The sequence below is a fragment of the Panthera onca genome, chromosome F1, assembly GCF_046562875.1.
Source record: "Panthera onca isolate mPanOnc1 chromosome F1, mPanOnc1 haplotype 2, whole genome shotgun sequence".
In the NCBI taxonomy this organism is placed as follows: Eukaryota; Metazoa; Chordata; class Mammalia; order Carnivora; family Felidae; genus Panthera; species Panthera onca.
The window spans coordinates 65,153,680-65,167,020 of NC_138355.1; the positions used below are offsets into that span (position 1 = coordinate 65,153,680).

General features: G+C 46.9%; 1 protein-coding gene across 5 annotated transcripts in view; it reads right to left on the minus strand.

The window, feature by feature from the left end:
• DDR2 (discoidin domain receptor tyrosine kinase 2) overlaps positions 1 to 13,341 on the minus strand; it is a 154,590-nt gene that overhangs the window by 113,057 nt on the left and 28,192 nt on the right. The gene's annotated exons all lie outside the window — the stretch shown is intronic.

A 13,341-nucleotide genomic window follows, 5' to 3' on the forward strand; every position in this document is an offset into this window, starting at 1 on the left:
CCCTCTCTCTCTCTCTCTCTGATAATGATAGATAGAGATAGATAGATAGATAGATAGATAGATAGATAGATAGATAGAAATAGGCAGATAGATGATAGATGATAGATAGATAGATTGATAGATAATAGGTGATAGATGATAGATACATAAATACACAGACAAATATGATACATAGATAATCTGCTGCCCATACATAAATAAAAATACAAATTTCATGAAACTAAAATGCCTCATATTCTCATCTTGAATAAGTCACGAGAGAAACAGAAAGCCAGAGCTGCCCTAACATGAGTTCTTTCCTCTCCCATGATTCAGTAAGCATTGGTGTCACCTTTAAATTTTCTAGTCAAGAAAAATTGTCTCCATATGAGTCAAAAGGGTTCTTCACTGTTCTGGACCCGGCATGATGCCTCCCACACGAAGCTGCTATGTGGAATCAGGCCCCGTGGGGGTCTATGGGGGACACAGGCAGGATAATTCCTCCATATCCCTCCTGAACCAGGGACCACTGGCTCCCAAAAGGTGCCCTCTGCGAGGCTCCTTCCACGCACGAGCCTTTTAATGATGTATTAATGTTCTTTAAAAGGCAGGGTAGGGGAAAGAATCTGGAAGGACATTTGAGTTGATTATAATATCTACAAAATTAACGTCTTTATATCTAATTACAGAACTAAAATGGACAATTAGAGCCCATAATTAAAGGACGCACATAATGATGAATTACAGTGTGCAATGAGTCGGGAAAACTCCTAATTATACTCTGGGAACCTGAAGTCCCCGGCACGAGCTCGCATTGCTATTTTCATCACAGGAAAGTACCTCCATTGAGCTCATCTCAGAAGTTTTCCGTGTCTCTGAGCGGGTCTGTTTCATAGGGACAGAGAGTCCCTGAGAACTTGCTCCTGAGAAACTTTTCCTGAGACCAGTCAGCACCGTCCACCCTTATCAGAAAGATGGGAACACTGGCAAATAGGCGAATCTCATCATTAGTGTGATGAAAAGCCAGCCTCTGGATAGTTTTGAAAAATGACTCTTTTACTGTCACACAATGGGTAGGGATTTGCCCAAGCAAGTCTTTTTAATTTAGAAGCATCATCAGAACAGTGAGTCCATTAATTAAAAAACAAAGAAGACAGTATATGTGAATCTATATGTATATGTGTGTGTGTATATAGTCTACTGTACGTGCACAGGGGTGTATATATATAGTCTTCAGCAGGATGTGAAGAAAGACAAATACGTCATATATCCATGTAGGTCCAGCCGCTAGTGCGTGGACTAGTTTGCAAACAACGATTCTGGCATATGACACACAATGAGAGTTAGAAAAACGCTGAAGTCCAGGCATAAGAGAGAAAACGTGGAGGAACGTGGGGCCAGAGGATCTACCTGGACGGAATGCTCCCAGGACATCAGGCACTTTTACCAGCACTGCCCGTGCAGACTGACCCGTTTAAGCAGATCACAATTGTATGAGTTGGGCATGACTCTTTTGCAGGAGACGCAGCGCAGCACAGGGTGGGCAATCGCTTGCCCAAGCTCACCCGGCTGGTTTAAGTGGCAGGATCGGGCTTAGAAGCCCAGCGTCTGGCCACGGAGCCCAGCAGTGATCCACAGAAGGCTTCCCAGTTAAGAGTGACCCCGCCAGGTCTGTCAGGAACATGAGGTCTGGTAGCTCTGGAAAGGACGGACTAACACGGAGGGAAACCTGCCATATGGAGGTTGTCGGGAAAAGTGGCCCAGACAGGGTGACAAATAAAGAGAGAAGAGACTTGAGGGAACAGAAAGGGTGGGGCTAATGACCGGCAGGCATGATAGGGAGGGTAGGTCAAAGATGACGAAGTTTTTGACCCAAATGGAAAAAATAATAATAATAAAGAAAAAAGAATCGTAACAAACTTATCAGAGACAGGAAAGGGAAGGAAGAATATAATGGAAACGTTAAGTTCTTGCACAGATGCTGCGCCTTTGAAATGCCTACTAGAGGTTTCCACCAGGGGTTTTCCACCAGGCAGCTGGAGATTCAAGACAAGAGCTTGGGCAAAGGTCAGGCTGGAGAGACTCACTGAACAGAGGTCTCTGAGGAGGGGAGGCCCAGGCCGGGGGAGACCCAGGCCGCCCAACACAGCCGAGGGAGGGGACTCACAGGACAGGAAAAGAGGGTCAGACGAAGGGCGTGACTCCAGGCAGGAAAGGCATTAATAATCAATCATCTCCTTCCAGAGGCTCCCCGCCCCTAACCCACACTAACCCCCGACGTCCGCATGCATAACCCACACCCTTGGAAAACGATAACCTTCAGGAAATACTAAAGCTATGACCATTCTTCCAGCTACAGAATGCGTAAGCTGCGGAGAGGAGAGGTGCAGCACCGGGACCACAAGGGCCCTGCCATAGCGCTGCCTGGTGACAGCGGGCGGCCACACTCGCGGTGGGCACGGCCGAGCTTGTAGAGGTGTCCAATCACTGTGCTGTGCACCAGAACCTGATGGAATGTTGTGTGCCGACTACTCTTCAATGAAAGCCACAAATAAAGACGTGATCGTTACTACTCATTGGAATTGCTCAACAGGAAGCTCGGGAGGGGACGAGGGGTAGGGACCGTCTTGCTCACCACTCAATCCTAAAAGCCTACTGCTTAGCCTGACACTGTCCGTATCAGGACACATTGACCATGGACCTCACCGGTGAGAAGTTAGCAGCAGGGGCTCATTCCCAGTCCAGTGCTGTCTACCACTCCCCGCCGCCCCCCCTACCCCCAGACCGCCGCCTGTGGTCTCTGGGGGCGGCCCCCATGTCACAGAGCGTGTGTGTGTGCTGACAGCGTGCAGAGGCCAGACCACACCCCTAATTTACTATGAACCTCCTGGCCCACGAATAAAAGATCCAGTCCAGAATTTCAACCACCATAACAAGCAGAGAATGTTTACTGGGGCCAACGCAAAAAGCATCCTTCTACCCTCTGGCTCCACAGAACTTGCACCAGAGTCAAATCTCTGAAATTAATGTTCCGGCTCCTCAGCTAACATAACCGCTCGCTTCTGGCAAATCAGAGAGGAGCCACTTATCCTTTCAGACCGTGTGCGCCTTTGGGTATCCGACCCGACACAGGCAGCTCAGGGTCAGAGGCAGCAGCAGAGCCGAATTCAGTCAATATCGTCAGAAGTATTCAGGTTGATATTAGCTACGTGGTCGATGCCCAAGAGAAAACTAGAGGGCAACGGTTTCTTTAATCATGGGGGCCATAGTCTTGGGTCTGTCAACTACTAGGCTCTAGTCCCCAGCTATTCAAACACTAATCTAGAGGTTAGCGTCAACTTGTTCTTGTAGATGTGGCTAAAGTGCATCATCCGTTGACGTTATATAAGAGATCATCCTAGACAATTTGGATGGAACCGATTTGATCCGTTGAAAGGCCGCAAAAGCAGAGCTGAGCCTTCCCTGCAGAAGAAGTTCCACTGGGGACAGCAGCTTCAGCCCAGCACCAAGATCCCCAGCCTGCCCTCCCCGGTGGCCTGCCCTGCGGGTTGGGCACGGGCCGAGGCAGCCCCCGCGGTCACCTACGCCAAGTCCTTGCAATAACCTCCCGACGTATATCTCCTACCGGTTCTGCTTCTCTGGTTGAACACTGAATGATGGCATCCGGGGTAGCCCTTGAAAAGATGCATCCAGTCAGTAAATATTCGTTGAGTGTCAGCCGGATGCCATGCCCTGTTCTAGATGGCAGAGATGCGAGAGAGTAGAGCAAAGACAGGTAGAGGGGCTGCTGTGGGCGTCTTGTGACGTACGAGTGCCCGAATGCCTGCTGCGCCGGGTGCTCCCCCTGTAGCACTATGAACCCCCAGTTTTAGGTACACAGAGATATGGAGACACACACAGGGAAGAAGGCTATGTGACCACAGAGGCAGGGGTGGGAGTGACTGCAGGAGCCACTGGAAGTAGAAGAGGCAAGGAAGGACGCTTCCGTAGAGCCTCCAGAGGGACCCCGACCCTGCGGACACCTTGATTTTGGACTCCTAGCCTCCAGGACTGTGAGACAATAGATTTCTATTGTCTTAAGCCACCCAGTCTATGGCAGTTTGTTAAGGCAGCTCTAGGCAACTAACAAAAATAGTCAAATTCATTCGTTCTTTTTCCTCAGCAGTATTCGTCCCATAAATCGGAGACTAAGGTCTGATGTGTCTAACATCCACATGCTCAGCCAGGGTTTCCGTGTGTCAGAGAATTAGTGTGGAGGCCCCCTGCTGCTCAGCGCCCACTCCCAGGGGCTTTCCAACTCAACTTTGTTCACAAACAGGCCACCAGCCCATGGGTTAGTTTGCCAAATTGACTATTTTAATACTGTATTAAAATTGGATTCATCTTGGTCACCGGATCTTCTTTTTTTTTTTAATTTTTAAAACTTCTTTTTTTAATGTTTATTTTTGAGAGAGATACACACAGAGTGCCAGCAGGAGAGGGACAGAGAGAGAGGGAGACACAGAATCCACTTGGAGCTGTCAGCACAGAGCCCGATGCGGGGCTCAAACTCACAACCCGTGAGATCATGACCCGAGCCGAAGTCAGATGCTCAACCAACTAAGCCACCCAGGTGCCCCGGTCACGGGGTCTTCTCTACAGTTGTCCTTTACATTTGTCACCAGAGGGAAGGGCCTCACTGTCTCAGCCCAGGCCCTGCCCTGTTCCCTACAGACTTTTCAAGTTCTTTGCATCAGTTTGCATTTTTCCAGGCTGAATTGTTCTCCTTCCGGCCAGCCTCTATCCAATTCTATGAAATAATTCTTGGTCTCCAGTAACTGCCTATCAATGCAGCTGTTTTTATATCTTTTTAAAAATATTTTAATAAAAGCTGGTATTTCCTGCAGATAATTGAGGAAGATGTCCATTAATGCCAATCTTAACGAGGTGCCCACAGGCCCCTTTTAGACACTGCCCTGGGGTAGGGTGGGGGGTCAGTGTCATTGTTGGGGTGTCCTTTGTAATTCTCGGGCCACATTTGTAGCACCTAAGCCAGCCTCAGCACTGGGATATCATCTTGAGAACATTGGAAAAGAGGTGGTAGCTAGAGGGTCGTCTGGGTGGCTCAGTCGGTTGAGTGTCTGACTTCGGCCCCGGTCATGATCTCACGGTTCATGGATTCGAGCCCCGCGTTGGGCTCTGTGCTGACAGCTCAGAGCCTGGAGGCTGCTTCGGATTCTGTGTCTCCTTCTCTCTCTGTTCCTCCCCCACTTGTGCTCTGTTTCTCTCTCTCTCTCCCTCTCTCAAAAATAAATAAACATTACTTGTGCTCTGTTTCTCTCCCTCTCAAAAATAAACATTAAAAAAATTTTAATAGATATTAAAAATTGTTTTAAGTAACTGACTTAGAGATGATAGATGATAGGTAGGTGGGGAGATAGATAGATAATTGATAGACAAATAGATGTGACTAGTTCCATTTGGAAATGTGGGTATGTGTGCATATAGGTAAGCCTGTGCAACTTTGGAAAAATATCAGAAAGAATAAGCATAAAACCTTGAATGTTAAGGAAAGCAGTTATCTCTGGGGAATTAAAAGAAATGGCTGGAAAGGGAAACTTCACTTCTCATTTTATATCATTCTTAAATGCTGAGATTATTGAGTTATGTTTATTTGATGACTTTCAGGTTCTTTTAATTTTACAAATGTTTAAGGGGAAAAAAGTGTTACATAAATGCCTACTCTTCAACTGCAACCCTATGCCAGACGATTTTACATACACGTTCCCGAAGGTACACATTTCAATCACCAGCCACTTCACACACACACACACACACACACACACACACACACACACGCATGCACACTTTTTCAACAGCTGGGAAACTCAGCTGTGGGAACTCATCCCACAGGGATGAAGAGGCGTGCTCAAGGTTACATAACAAGTAAGTCAGAGCAAGGGCCCGTGGTCCACCCTGGCTGTCACCCTGAGCTCTCCACAGTTCACACTGCCCCCAGGGCCATCGGAGTATGTCTGTCCTTTGTGTGTTCACTCATCCAGTCCACTAATACGAAGGCGTCCCCTTGGTTCAGCACCATGCTTGGTTCTAGAAAGAGCTACAAAGATGAACAAGGCAAGTTTTCTGCCCTTAAGCAGCTCACAGTCTCCTGTGTTGTTAATATGAAACAGAAGGAAACAGAATGCTCCATGGGCAGAGACAGAGTAAGCAGCCGGGGACTGCCCAGCTGCCCTGGCTGTTCCTGTGAGGCTGAGTCAGAAGACGACTCTGATCCCCTTCTTCTTGAGTGGCCTTTGGGCTGGAACATGGCAACGATGCCCTCAATGTTCTGGTACACCTCACTTAGCTCAACCAACCTCTTCGTTTTGTCCCATGTGGACGTACGGGTAGTAGAGAGAGAGGAGGGGAGGCAGGTGTTTGTAGAAATCTGAAGGGAGAGAAGGGCTCTGGTCATGGTGGGAGCTACCCATGAGCTGAAGGTCAAACCAGTGGTTGGCAGAAGGGCGGGCTGTGAAGTTCACATTTATGTGCTGGCCAAAAAAGAAAAAAAATTCCTCTGACTCAAAATAAACAGACTTGCTGTGAAGCCCATGTGTGATTTTTCTTAGGATTTTGGGGAATATTGTAAATGATCTATATGCCCCTCTCCCCCAAAGTATGTGGGGATCACAAGCTGGGCTCTATTTGGACCATAAACAAAGGATCTAGAGAAGTATGCACTTCATCCCAGAAGCTCACTTAATTTGTTTTTTACCCCGTGGAGTTGAATTTTTATGCAGATGGGAGTATCTGTTATATCCTTGACCCGAGCCATGGTTTTGAGAAGACATAGTACGTATGAGGGGCCAAAGGGCCAATACACATGTTGTTCATCGGAACCCCAAGGGACATGTCATGAAGGAAAAGGGACAAGAGCTAGGAAGTGCAGGATTTGACAGGTGGAGAGGGGGAGGGACACTTAAGGGCAGCAGTTACAACGTGGGGCAAGGAACAGACAGCTGTCCCCTCCTGGGACACTGAGGTAACATGGCTTGCCCGGCTTTGAAGCTGCAAGGAAGCTTGGCAACCATCCACTACCTCCCTCATGTCACAGGTGCGCCATGTGAGAATCAGAGTGGTGAGATGGGCTGGCCAGGACCACACAGCACGACCAATCCCCTGGCCTGCTTGGCCGCATTTTGTACTCGCTCTGTGAACATGCTGTTCCCTGAACAAGCAGAGGTTCAGAAATGGGAAGGTGGGGACACATACAAGAAATAGCAAGTCTGAGAGGGGATTTGATCTGAGGAGAAAATACACATAGAAAATACACACAAACTGGAAAAGGTGAGTTGGGATTTGCTTCTGGAAGATGTCGAATAGGAGACCAAGGGGTTTGGGTCTTTTTTCCATGTAGATGACAGAGACCTACTACGTGTGTGAGAGCAGAGTTCAGGTAGCAAACTTGCTGTTTTCTGTCCCCAGGCACACATGAGGACTTCCGATTGGGAGCGAGGAAAGACCTTCAGAGTCCCAGGGAAGGAAAGAGCCCACCTTGATTTTTCATATTTTCTCTCTGAAAACTACAATTACTCCTTCATAATATCATTCCTCTTTAAAAAAACTTACATAGCTTCTTTTCTTTCTTTTCTAATAGAGAAGCCATGCATGCTTATTTATGAACTTTCAATCTTATGAAGAACCAAAATGGGTCCTATGAGCTCCTCCTCAGCTAATAAAAAATCAAGCTCAGTTAATATTTTGACATATTTTCCTCAGAGTTTTTGTTCTGTGGATTTTACATCATTATTTAATACCTTTGTGTAACTTTGAAACTTCTAATTTCACTTAATATAAAACCATAAATTCTGAAATTATCTAAAGTTCTCAAAACGAGGGGCATCTGGGTGACTCAGTCAAACGTCCGACTTCGGCTCAGGTCATGATCTCACCGCTCGTGAGTTCAAGCCCCACATCAGGCTCTGTGCTAACAGCTCCAAGCCTGGAGCCTGCTTCAGAGTCTGTGTCTCCCTCTCTCTCTCTGCCCCTCTTCTGCTCATGTGCTCTCTCTCTCTCTCAAAAATAAACATTAAAATTTTTTTTTTAATTCTCAAAACCATCATTTTAAAGGCTTATAACCTGTATATTTAACCATACCCTCAGTGCTGGGCCTTTAGATCATTTCTTTTTCCTACCTAATGCTACCTACCTTGTTGTGTATAACTTTTGTCCCCTTCAGAGTATTTCCTTAGAATAGATTCATAAATAGGAAATTCCTACATCAAATAGTATAGACAGTTTTTAAGGTCATTCACACACCTCATCGAATTGATTTACAATGCTGGGGGCATTACGATATGTATAAATAACATGTAACTCTAAAAACCAGAGTTTTTATTGAATGAAAGTCGTTTCTTTGTTTTAATGACTTTTCTTTAATTTCGAAAATATTTCATATCTTAGGGTGCCTGGGTGGCTCAGCCAGTCAAGCATCCAACTCTTTTTTGTACTATTTTTTTAATGTTTATTTATTTATTTTTGAGAGAGAGAGAGAGAGAGAGAGAGAGAGAGAGAGAGAGAGACAGCAGGGAAGGGCAGAGAGAGAGGGAAACGGAATCCCAAGCAGGCTCCGAGCTGTCAGCACAGAGCCCAATGCAGGGCTCGAACCCATGAACCATGAGATCATGACCTGAGGTAAAACCAAGACTCGGATGCTTAACTGACTGAGCCACCCAGGTGCCCTTTAAGCATCCAACTCTTGATCTCGGCTCAGGTCATGATCTCACAGTTTGTGACTTGAAGCCCCATGCTGGGCTCTGTGCTGCTTGGAATTCTCTCTCCCTCTCTCTGCCCCTTCCCCGCTTGTGCTGTCTCTCTCTCTCTCAAAATAAATAAATTGGAAAAAACTGTTTTTAATTTCATATTTGAAGGAAAAATTCTCCATAAAATTAGACTGGGGGTGGGGGTGGGGAGAGAAATACAGCTTCTAGGAAATTCAAGGTCTACTCACCCTGGACCACTTTTGCTTTCTCTTGTCTTCTGACCAGTGCTCCACCCCTCCCTTTCCTCACTACCCACCCCACCCCATCCTCTCCCAGCCTCTCCGATTCCAGGATGTTGTCTCTTCTGTGCTTGTTAAGGGGGATTCCATCTTGTATTTCCTAGTAAAGGGCCCGAGTCCACACACACAGGCTTCTGCACCCTCTCCCAGGGCTCTGGAGAGTAGTTTGCAACGAAAAGATTAATGGTGCTTTCCTGATCTTCATGGCCTGTGTGTTTCTCATCATCTCCCTCTGGATGCAGTCGCTGGCTCTCATTCCAAAGCCACACATGGCTGGTCCTTGCTCCTCCCAGAGCAAGGAGACTTGCTAGGGCTGATGCTATGGAGCCAGCCAAGTCACCAGTCTCTTGCATAGTCAGAACCCCCCTCTTCTCTTTTCCTCCTGGTACAGCTCTGCTCAGTCTCCTTCACTGCCCACCTGACCTTTTGCTGGCCTCCTAACAAGCTTCCCCACCTCTGCCTCCTTCCCTTACAATCTTTCTTGTACACTGCAGCAAAATCGAGTCTTCCTGGGGCAAAATTTATATCGTCTTATAGCTCTGCTCAAGCATCTGCAGCAGATCTCTATTACGTGGGAAGCCCCATATCTTAGAGTGGACCAGCAAATATGTACCAGGTCCTTTTTAATGGGTACACATTAAGTGCCACAGAGGCTACACCATGAGCTCTGGGTCTAGTTTGGGGAACTAACCCAGACATGTGAAAAGTCACAAGGCTCCAGCCCCCACCTCCTTCCAGCAATCCAGTCCTGCGTGTGTGACAGGCAGATCTCACACTTGACATGTTTCAAACTGAATTTACTCTCTTCTCCCCAAATCTATGTTTTTTACATAATGGTTCCACTCTCCAGGCTCTCAAGACAAGATAGATGCATGTCACGAACGTGGGGAGATTTGACGGGTGGAAGATTTTGGTCTTGTACTGTCCATCAAAATCCAACTGTCTAATTACTCACTTTCTTGGTTGTACTTAAGAACATAAAGGGACACAGAAACAAATAAGACATGCCCCCACTGCTGTGAGTGTATAATGTTCTGCGGGAGACACAGAGCTGCTTGTCCATTGTCAACTCATCCACCCAAGATGTGCCTCACAAGCCTGGGTCTCCAGAGCCAACCTCCCCCCAACCCCCTCAACCATTCACTTCAGGAAAAGTGGACTAGGACGTCTCCAGGTATTTTCATGATTCTTCAGTACTTGTCATCTACCAAATCCCAACTGATCCAGATAGTAGAATCACCATAATATCCAGGTGTATCGGGAGCTAAGGGTAAAAACTATTAACAGAGATCCCTGCCATGGATGACTTTACAATGTGGGGAGAGAGGCTGACACCTGAACAGATGATTTCCCAATCATACTGTACGCGGCCAGACTATGGGGCTACAACAAACACAAAGAGAAGGGATCTTCTGGCCTGACCGAAGATTCAGGGAGATGTGGGGAAATTGGGGTGAGGAAGGAGGAAACCTGCCAACTGGAACGGGAGTGGGGAGTGGGTGGCTCACAGTGGAGAAACCAGAATTTGCACCCAGGTTTGTCTGACTCTCCAGTTCATGCTTTTCCCACCATCCTGTTACATGGTAGGCTTTCAATGGATATCCACCCACTGGATGAAAGAAGAAATAACAATACAGGAGGCGCCAATTCACTCCTACAACCTCTCAGAATAGTTTGGAGGTAAAATAAAGTCTGGAATTGAGAGGGGACTCCTCACTCTTGTCTACACCTCCTCAAAAAAAACCCTGCTAGTGTCCCGGGCTATGCAGACAATGGGAAAAGAAACAAAGGAAGCCTAGAGCTCCAAGGGCTACAGCAAAGAATCCCATAGAATCCCACGTTAAATCACGCTGGCCCCGGAAAACCCTTGGACAAGGAAAAGGGATCCTAATTCTCCTACACCCATCTCTTCTGAAATTTGGTTCTGGAAGGAGAGCCAGGGGATCAGAGCTGCGCGCCCACATCCTCGAGCGATTACATGGGGCTGCCTTCTCTCCGCCCACAACCCCCCTGCTCCACTGTGTTTGCAGAGCAGATGCCTCGGGCCAGCAGCCCCCCTTTCTGTACTTCCTGCTCCTTGGCCCCAGCCTCTGCCTTCCGTCTCTGTATGCTTGGCATACACGCAGCAAGCCTGGAGCTGGAGTGTGCCATCATTTCACAATTCACAAACCCCAAATAAGAGACAGGTGGTGGGATTCTCCCAGGGAATGGAAAGAAGGTCTCCAAGCCCACACTGTCTGAATCTGGCTGCCCAGGGAACAGCCCAGAGGTGGGCTGGGCTGAGGCTACTGTTTCAGGAGATTCTACCCAACCCTTTCCAGGCTGTTTGATCCCTTGGTCCCGGACATTTCTCCTCAGGATTTCCTCTTGGATCCTCCCAGTTCTTCGGGAAAGTCAAAACTCACTTTGAACAGTTCATGGAATCGATTTGTGGAAGAAGGAGTCAGCTCAATAAAATTACAATCATTTCTTTAGAGGAGGTTGTTATAAAATGGGCCTTGGAAAGTCACAGACTCCTTGGTACTGATATCTGGATCGATTTGGGGCTCAAGACACTTCATTGCCCACTAGGGAATTGTTTTATGATTTAGCTTCTCCATGATAGATTAAGACGGGCTTGCAAATTTTGCCACTGGGGCAAAAGACTACAACTACTTCCTTTACTTCAAGGAAATATTTTGGGTTCATCTCATCAGCCACTACCAGCAAACTTTTTTTAAATTTTCTGTAAAGGCCCAGAGAGTAAGTATTTTAGGCTTTGTGGGCCATAAGGTCTCTGTCATAACTATTCACCTTGTCCTATGTAGCACAAAAGAAGCCATCGGCACTAGGCAAATAAATGAGCAGAGCTGTGTGCTAATAAAACTTTATTTACAAAAACAGGCAGCAGGCTGGATTTCGACCACAGGCTGTAGTGTGCCAAACCCTGACAAAAACCCTGTGTTCTGTGCAGAAGTATCAGTTTGAGGAGCGAATGATGTTCACTGACACCCTTAGGAAGGAAGTTGCTGCTTTGGTATGAGAAAACTTTGAGGTCTACTTGTCTACTATTACCTAAGGAACCTAAAATAATATCAGAAGCTGCATATTAACACAATCCTCAGATGCTTTGTACACATTACATCTGGGGACCAGTGTGTCTCAAACACCTATCAAATTACAGGGGTGCCCAGGGGGCTCAGTCAGCTGAGCGTCCAACTCTTGATTTCGGCTCAGGTCACGATCCCAGGATCATGGGACTGAGCTCCTCATTGGGCTCTGCACTGAGCATGGAGCCTGCTTAAGATTCTCTCTCTCTCTCTCTCTCTCTCTCTCTCTCTCCCTCCCTCTGCCCCTCTCCCCCACTTACATGCTCTGTATGTATATCCCCCCCAAAAAAACTAAAAACAAAAAAAAATTACAGACTCTGAGGTCTAAGGCATGCAACTCTGTCTTCAACAAGCTCCTAGCTGACACCGATGCTATCAGTGAATGAGGCTTCGATTAGCAAAGATCTGCTCTGGACCATCCTCTATAAATCCCAGTTCCAGGGTGAAACATGGGAGCAGATGGGTTCCAGCTGCCCACCACCAACAACCCCGTTTCTTAACCCCCAACAGATAATGCATGTGGAATACTACGCTAGATGTTACACAAAAGCAAAACCACCTGACAAAAAGACTCAGACCTTGGCTAAGAGGTTCTCGCAATCTTTTTTTTGGGGGGGTGGGGGTGGGAGTGGGGGAGGAGGAGCTCATACACATAAAGAAATTAATCAGTATAAGAGGTCACATGAATGTCTAAGACAATAAGACATCAGTGAAAAATCCTGACAAAGGCTATGAACGTCTAGAAGGGATAACCCAACCCCTCTCATCCATCATAAGGGGAGGAACCCGAAGCTCCATGCCCCAGGAAGCAAGAATTTTGAATAGGTTCAAGCTCAGAAAGAAATTCAGGAAATGTTGCCAGCCAGGAACACTTAACATCAATCCTGCAGCCCACAATCTCAGGCTAAAATAATTAATATAATATGAGAAATTATAAGGCAATGAAAATGGAAACAACAGAAATAAGATTCTTGCTAGCAGCCCTAGATGTACCCTGAGGGCGATGCAGTCTGTGGCTGACCCTCAAATCTCTTATAAGCCGTGAAGATCAAAGCAAAACCAAGAGACTGACACCTTAGAACGTGCTGCCTCCAAGTGTTTCACACATATATATTCTTAGGTGTCTGAATATTTCCCCCCTAAATCTGGCTCAGAACTGCACCCCCACTCAGCAAGAGGGGCATCTGAAATTGGCATCCTCAAAAGCAAAGTCACTCCTAGGGCACGTCCCAC